The sequence below is a fragment of the Oryx dammah genome, unplaced genomic scaffold (genome assembly GCF_014754425.2).
Source record: "Oryx dammah isolate SB20612 unplaced genomic scaffold, SCBI_Odam_1.1 HiC_scaffold_16, whole genome shotgun sequence".
NCBI classification, from domain to species: domain Eukaryota; kingdom Metazoa; phylum Chordata; class Mammalia; order Artiodactyla; family Bovidae; genus Oryx; species Oryx dammah.
In genome coordinates, this window is record NW_024070200.1 from 43,242,682 (window position 1) to 43,251,282 (window position 8,601).

An 8,601-nucleotide genomic window follows, 5' to 3' on the forward strand; every position below is an offset into this window, starting at 1 on the left:
GAAAAAGAGAACCCAAATGGCCAAGGACAAGATGCTCAGTGTCCCAAATTATTACAGGACTGATGCCGATCAAAACAACAATAAAAAAATCAAATCCCATCTAACAATGGCTATCCTAACTGTCTGCAAAGAGTACGTGGAGAAGAGAGCCAGGAGATGATGGAACACCCCTTCACATTCCCTGCAGACAGACATTGGCAGCAGTCACTTGAAGGGACAGCCAAAAAACGTCAAGAGAGCTAAACCTAGGATTCTAATACCCACACCTGGGCCTATGTTACAAAAAACCGTTATTCAAAATAACACATGAACCCCAACCTTCACTGCAATGGTACTGCCAAGAAACAGACCCAAGAAAAGGTCCACTGACAGATAAACAAATGTGGTACATATATAGAAGGGGCTATTACTCAGACCTGAAATATCACCACTGAAATAATGAAATTATGCCAGTGGTCCCTACAAGGATGGCCCTTGGAGGAAAGTACAGTAGGTGAAGTCAGCAACAGAGGAAGAAAATAGCTGATGATGTCCCTTGGGGGCAAAATTGAAAGAAAAAAGATACAGAGGAAGTAATTTACAACATAAAAAGAAACTCTGAGATTCAAACACAAAGAATTCAAAAAAGAAAGCAAAGTGCCAGGGATGAATTAAGAGGTTGTTACTACCCTATGCAGAGAAATTCTATATCTATAATAGTAATCCACAAGGATTATCTCCTTCCTTCTATGTATGTACTGAAATGTGTATCTCTGTCATTGTTGTTTGGCCTCTAAATTGTGTCCCACATATTGCAAACCCCGTGGACTACAGCCCGCCACGCTCCTCTGCCCATGGCATTTCCCAGGCAAGAATACTGGAGTGGGTTGCTTTTTCCTTCTCTGATATCTCTAACATACCCACAGAAATATGTGTCTCTATTAACTAATACATAAGGATTATCTTTCACCTTCCATACTTCCCTTCCTTCCATTCATTCTTCTTTCCCTTATTCTGGACACATATACAGAGAAATATTGATCTCTAACATATACAATGAAATCTGTAGCTGTAACAGATAATCCACAAGGATTATTACATTTCTTTGCTCCTTGTACATGTACAAGGAAACTGTACCTCTAATAAATGTCCCATAGGGATCTGATATTCAGCACAGAGAACTTTACTCAACTTTGTTCAATAACCTCAATGGAAAAAGAATAAAAAATACTAAAGCCTATATGTATATGCTGTAGCTGAATCAGTCCATTGTACCCTGTGGACAAGGACAAAACTGCAAACCAACTAGATATCAACATAGCATCAGCGTGAAATTAAAGGAAAGAAAAGTAATGCTGAGTATCTGCCGAGAGTCTATAGATCCTAGTTTGTTCCCTGCGACCTGCTTGACTTAGGATGCTATTTGAATCCTGGCACCTGAGTAGACTTCAATTCCAGGGCTGGATTGGAGTGGGGTTGAGACAGCCGAGCAGGGTGTCCTTCATGTGAGCCCCCTTAAACCTGTACTGTCTGGTTTGCCCTGACTGGGGCCAGAATCCCTAGTGCACCCAAATCCTAATAGCCTGACCCTCTGACTTGGAGGAACATGGAAAATCACCCAGAACCCAGGTCTCCTGGTGCTGGGGTCCGCAGCTCAAGACTCCTTCTTGAGAGTGCAGCCTCCTAGGCACCTCAGCAGGGAGCGGGGCTCCAGGTAGGCAGGAGGCTAGAGGGGAGGGGTGAAGCTTCACGGGGAAGGAGCCCTGAGATACAAGCCCTTGGGTGTTTACTCAGGCACATTCCACTCTAATTCACAGCCCGGGAAGCTGACTTTCCCTAAGGTTCTGGTTGCAGGTGGAGCCAGAGTTGGGCGTGAAGAAGTGCTGCTACCTTGTGGACATTTATTGTAACTACAACTTGCACATCCGTGCTGACTGAAAGTGAAGTGGAAGTGAAAGTGAAGTCACTCAGTCATGTCCGACTCTTTGTGACCCCGTGGACTGTAGCCTACCAGGCTCCTCTGTCCATGGGATTCTCCAGGCAAGAATACTGGAGTGGGTTGCCATTTCCTTCTCCAGGGGATCTTCCCAACCCAGGGATCGAACCAGGGTTTCCCGCATTGGAGGCAGATGCTTTAACCTCTGAGCCACCAGGGAAGACTTCAAAAGGGCTCTGGGGCAGTTAATGATAGCTGCCCTCAGGAAAGGTCCTGCCACAGGTATTGCAGAAATGAATTCCAAACACAACCGACTTCCAAGAAGCCAATTGCAGAGGTCAACTTTCCTCACACCCTTTAAGGAAAGAAAAAAAGAGAGAAAAAGAACCCAAATGGCTACAGGACAAGATGTAGATAAGAGCTGAGAGTCTTTCTAGATGCCTGTAGTCTCACACGAGTGAGCATCAGCCTTAAGGCCTCTAGAGAGACACGAGCTGAGCGTCTGCCTGGAAGTGTCATAGACACAAGGAGCTAAAAGTCTGCCTTGAGGCCTCATAGTCACACATGAGCTGAGTGTCTACCTAGAGGCCTGTTTTTGCCTGGAGAATTCACGGAAAGAGGATCCCAGTGGGCTTCAGTCCTTGGGGTCCCATAGAGTCAGAACAGATACTTCAGAAGGACATAATGTTCAGCACAGGGAGTTTTCTGGACCTTGTTTAATAACCTCTCTGGCAAATAATTGAAAAAAGAACAGATATGCTGTATGTATATGGCATAACAGAATAAGGAGCCTGCATACTGACAATAAGAACAAAACTGCAAATCAAATATAGGGCTACATTGTATCAGCATGAGATTAAAGAACAGAAAAGAGTGGTGCCTATTTTATTCCCTCTGATCTCCCAGACATGTGCTGTTTGTCATACCTGGACCCTGAGCAGACTTGGGTCCCATGACTGGACTGGAGAGGCTTTGAGACAGTAGGGCCAGGTATCCTTTTTGAGTCCCCTCTTAAACCTGTACTATCTGGTTTGCCCTGGTTTGGACTATAGACCCTAGTGCATCAAAAATGGTAGCCTGACCATCTGACCATGAGAACTTCTGAAAAGTCACCTGGCCTCCAGGTCCCCTGGTGCTGGGGTCTCTAGCTGAAGCCTCTTTTCTGAGAGTGCAGCCTCCTAGGCGTTTCAGCAGGGAGCAGTGCCCCAGGTTTGGATGAGTCTGAAAGGGAGGGGTGAAGCCTTAAAGGGAAGAAGTAGTGAGACACAGGCATTGAGTGTTTGCTCAGGCGAGTTCCACTCTCATTCTCAGCCCAGGAAGCCAACTTTCCCAAAGGCTCAGTTTGCCTGAAGAACCAGAGCTGGACATGAAACAGTGTTCTGCCTTTTCCTGTAACTACAATTTAAACATCTTGTTTACTGACAACCCCAACTGACAAGTTCTGTGAGGTTGCTTGTGACAGCTGCCCTCAGGAAAGGTCCTGGGGTAGGTATTGGAGAAATAAATTCCAAACATGACTTTCAAGAAGCCAATTGCAACAAGTACATTTTCCTCACACAATTGAAGGACAAAAAATAATCCCTAAACGGCCACAGGACAACATGCTCAGTATCCCTAATTATTACAGGAGAAAAGTCAATCAAAATAGCAAGACATCAAATCACACTAGTCAGAATGGCCATTCTAAGAAGTCCACAGGCAATAAATGCAGTAGACAGCTGGAAAGAGATGTAACGCCTGCCTCCCCTCCCCAACACAGTGGACACTGGCAAGATTCACTGAAAGGAGAGTCTCTGCATGTCAGGGAAAAAAACTTTCAAAGGAGCTAATCCTAGGATCTGACATACCCACACCTGGTCATATATCTCAGGAAAACCATCATTCAAAAAGACACATGCACCCCACGTTTACTTCACTACTTACAGGACCCAGGAAACAGAGCCAAGCAAATGTCCACTGGCAGATTAAAATTTAAAGAAAAAGTGGTACATGTATACAATGGACTATTACTCAGCCTTGAAAAGCCACCACTGAAATTATGAAATTATGCCAAAAGTCATTACAAGGAAGAACCTTGGGGGATCATACACTAAGTGAAGTCAGTGAGACAGAGGAAGACAAAAGAATTTGATATCCCTACAGGCAAAATTTTTAAAACCTATGAAGGAAAATCATTTAAAACTCAAAAAACTTTCTCTGAGAATTCAAACACAAACTAACAATCCCCCAAAAGTAACAGTAAAGGGGCAGGGATAAATTCAAAGGGTCATAACTAACATACACAGGAATCTGTATCTGTAATAGGTAATCCACAAGGATTATATTTTTCCTTTCTTTCATCCTTCCAAATATACACAGAAATCTGCATATCAAAATATACACAGAAAATGATACCTGTAGTAGATAATTCACAAAGATTATCTCCTCCCTTTCTTCCTTTCACAAATACAAAACATCTGCATCTCTAAAGATAATCCTGATGGATATGATTTTCAGCAGATGATACTTTCCTCGGCCTTCTGAAATACCCTCTGTGGAAAATGAACCCCAAACAAGAGATATGCTGTAATGTGTATGTCATAAGTGAATCAGGTGGCTGCCCACTGACAAGAAGCACAAAACCGGAGAGTAAAAGTAAAAGAAAAGGAATGTCCATTTTGTTACCGCCAACCTCCCTGACTTGGGCTGCTATCCCACCCCTGGAACCGGAGCAGGCTTGGGTCCCACTGCTGGACTGGATGGGGTAGAAACAGACAGCTGGACAGGGTGCCCTTAATTGAGGCCCCACTTAAACCTGTGTGGTATGGTTGGCCTGGCTATGAACAAAGTCCCCAGTGCACCCAAAAGATGGTGGCCCAACCATCTGACCACCAGGACCTTGGAAAAGTAACTTAGCCTCCAGGTCTCTGGTTGCTGGGGTCCCCAGTTCAAGCTTCCTTCCTGAGAGTGCAGCCTTCTAGGCACCTCAGCAAGGTGCTGTGGCCCAGGTTGGGAGGAGTATAGAGGGGAGGGGTGAAGCTTTAGGGGGAAGAAGTAAGACACAAGTCCTTGGGTGTTTGCTCAGGCAGTTTCCAGCCTAATTCACAGCCCAGGAAGCTAGTTTTCCCTAAGGATCTCATTGCCCAGTGAAGCAGGGTTGGGCATGAAGAGCTGCTGTTGCCTTGTGGATATTTCCTATAACTAGACTTTGACCATCAGTGCTTAATTGGAGGTTTAATTCACATGCCTGGGGTCTGTTAATGACAGCTGTCCTCAGGAAAGGTCCTGGGGTGAGTATTGCCAATATAAATTCCAAACACAGCTGACTTTCAAGAAGCCAACTGCAACAGGTAAATTTTCCTCATACCCTTAAAGGAAAAAAAAACCCAAATGCCCAAAGGACAAGATGCACAGCATTCCTAACTATTACAGGAAGAATGACAAAATGGCAACAAATATCACACCACACCAATCAGAATGGCCATCCACACAAGTCTACAAGCAATAAATGTAGGAGAGCGCCAGCAGGTGAGGCAACCCCCATACACGGTTGGTGGGAATGCACATTGGAAATAGTCACTAGAAAAGACAGTCTCTGCATGTCAGAAGTTAAAGTTTTAAGATAGTTAAACCAGGGTCTGACATTCCCACACCTGGGCTATATCCTGAGAAAACCATCATTCAAAAAGATACACGAACCCCAATGTTAACTGCAGCATTCTTTACAATAGACAAGACACAGAAACACAAAATTTCCACCCACAGCTTAAAACTTAAACAAGATGTTGTACATATTAACCATGGACCATTACTCAGTGATAAAAAAAAAATGTACCACTGAAATTGTGATATTAGGCCACTGATCTCCACAAGGGTGGGGATCTTGGAGTATCATATACTAAGTGAAATTTGCAGGACAAAGGAAGAAAATAGCAGATGAAGACCTTCTAGGCAACATAAGAAGAAATAGGAACTAATCACAACACAAAAGAATCCTCTGAGAATTCAAACACAAAAAAAGAATTGAAAAAAAAAAAGTGGCCAGGATGCATTCGGAATAGGTTGGGACTAACATATACACAGAAATCTGTTAGTCCAACATATACCCTGAAATCTGTATCTGTAATAGAAACTGCACAAGGATCTGATGTTCAGCAAATGGAACTTTCCTCTGCCTTCTGCAATAACCATTATGGAAAAAGAATCCAAGAAAGCACAGATATGCTGTATGTATACATCATAACTGAAAAAAGCAGCTGTACACTGATGACAAGCACAAAACCACAGATCAACTATATTCTAACATGGCAAAAGCATGAGATTACAGAAAAGGAAATAAAAGAAGTATCTATTTCATTGCCTCTTGCCTCCCTGACATGGGCTCCAATCCCATTTCTGGAGTCTGAGGAGGCTTGGTTCCTATGGCTGGACTAGGGTGGGGTCATGTCATCAGGAAGTGTGCCCTTAATTTAGACCCCTATGACACCTGTACTGTCTGGTATCCTCTGGCTGGGACCACACGCCCCAGGGCACCCAGAGAATGGTGGCACGACTCTCTGAGCTCAAAGGCCTGGGGAAAGTCATGTAGCCTCCAGGTCTCTCCCGGCTACGGTCCTCAATTCAAGGACCCTTCCTGGGACTGCAGCCTCCTGGGCCCCTCATCTGAGGTTGTGTGGCCAAGGCTGAGATGAGTCTCCAGGGGAGGGGAGAAGCTTAGAAGTAGTGAAACACAAGCCCTTGAGTGTTTGCTCGGGCACGTTCTGCTCTAATTCACAGCCTAAGAGGCCGGCTCCTTAAGGTTCTGGTTGCAGAGTTGGGCATGAAGAAGTGCTGCCGCCTTGTGGACATGTCCTGTAACTACAACTTGCACACCTGAGCTTACTGGTACCTCCATTCACAAGGCCTATGGGGCTGCTAACGACAGCTACCTTTAGGAAAGGTCCTGGGGAGGGTATTGCAGAAATGGATTCCAAACACAACCAACTCAAGAAGCCAATTGCAACAGGTGAATTTCCTCAAATCCTTTATGAAAAAAAAAAGTACTGGAGAAGATGTTCAGCATCCCTAAGTATTATAGGAGGAAAGACCATCAAAACGATAACATGAAATCAAATCCCACCAGTCAGAATGGAGGTCTACAAACAGTAAATGTGGGAGAGGGCCAGGAGCCGATCGAACCCCAATACAAGGTTGGTGGGAATGGACATTGCCAACAACCCCTAGAAAAGACAGCCTCTGAATGCCAGAATACAAACGTTTCAAGAGAGCTAAGCCTGCTGCTGCTACTGCTAAGGCAAAAGGCACTTCAGTCGTGTCTGACTTCGTGCGACCCCATAGACAGCAGCCCACCAGGCTCCACCGTTCCCGGGATTCTCCAGGCAAGAACACTGGAGTGGGCTGCCATTTCCTTCTCCAATGCCTGAAAGTGAAAAGTGAAAGTGAAGCCACTCAGTCGTGTCCGACTCTTCGCAACCTCACGGACTACAGCCTACCAGGCTTCTCCGTCCATGGAATTTTCCAGGCAAGAGTACTGGAGTGGGTGCCATTGCCTTCTCCAAGAAAAGACTGCCTCTGCATGCCAGAATACAAACATTTCAAAGAGCTAAGCCTAGTATATGACATCCACACCTGGGCCTATATTCCCAGAAATCTATCATTCAAAAAGACACATGCACCCCAATATTCACTGTTGTACTGCTTATAATAGCCAAGATACAGAATGACAAAATGTCCTCTAACAGACTGAAGCTTAAAGACATGTGGTAAATAAACACATTGGACTATTTGTCAGCCGTGAAAAAGCAGCACTGAAATTATGAAATTATGCCACTGGGGGCTACAAGGATAGACGTTGGAGGGTCACACACTAAGTGTATTCAGGAGATGGAGGAAGGAAATAGCATATGATGTTCCTTCCAGTCAAATAAAAAGAAAGAAACTAATTCACAGCACAGAAAGAGACTCTGAAAATTCCAACACAAACAAGGAATTCCAAAGAAAAGAAACAATAAAGGGCCTGGGGTTATTTAGGAATTCAGGACTACATATACACAAAAACCTGTGTCTCGAACATATATACAGAAATCTGTATCTGTAATAGATAACTCACAAGGATTATCTTCCTTCCTTCCACATGTACACAGAAAACTGTGTGTCTAACATATACACAGAAATCTGTATCTGTAAAAGATCATACAAAGGATTATCTCCTTTCTCCTTCCCTCCACATATATAAAAAATCTACCTCTAATAGATACTCAGAGCTTCCCTGGTGGCCAAAGGGTTAAGAATATGCCAGCAATGAGGGAGATGTGGGCTCAACCCCTGGGTCCAAAAGATCCCCAGGAGAAGGGAATGGCTACCCACGCCACTATCCGTGCCTGGGGAATCCATGGAAAGAGAAACCCTGGGGTATACTGTCCTTTAGGTAACATAGAGTCCAAATAGATACTCCAGAAAGACATGATGTATAGCACCCTGTCCAATAATCTCCACGGCAAAAAACTGAAAAAAGAAGATATGTGCTGTATGTATATGCCATAACAGAATCAGGAAGCTATACACTGACAAGAACCAAACTGCTAATCAAATATAGGGCAACACTGTATTGGCATGAGGTTAAAGGGAAAAAAGCAATGCCTATTCCCCACCCCCAGCCTCCACCCCCCACACACACTGATCTCCCTGACCTGGACTGCTTTCCAATC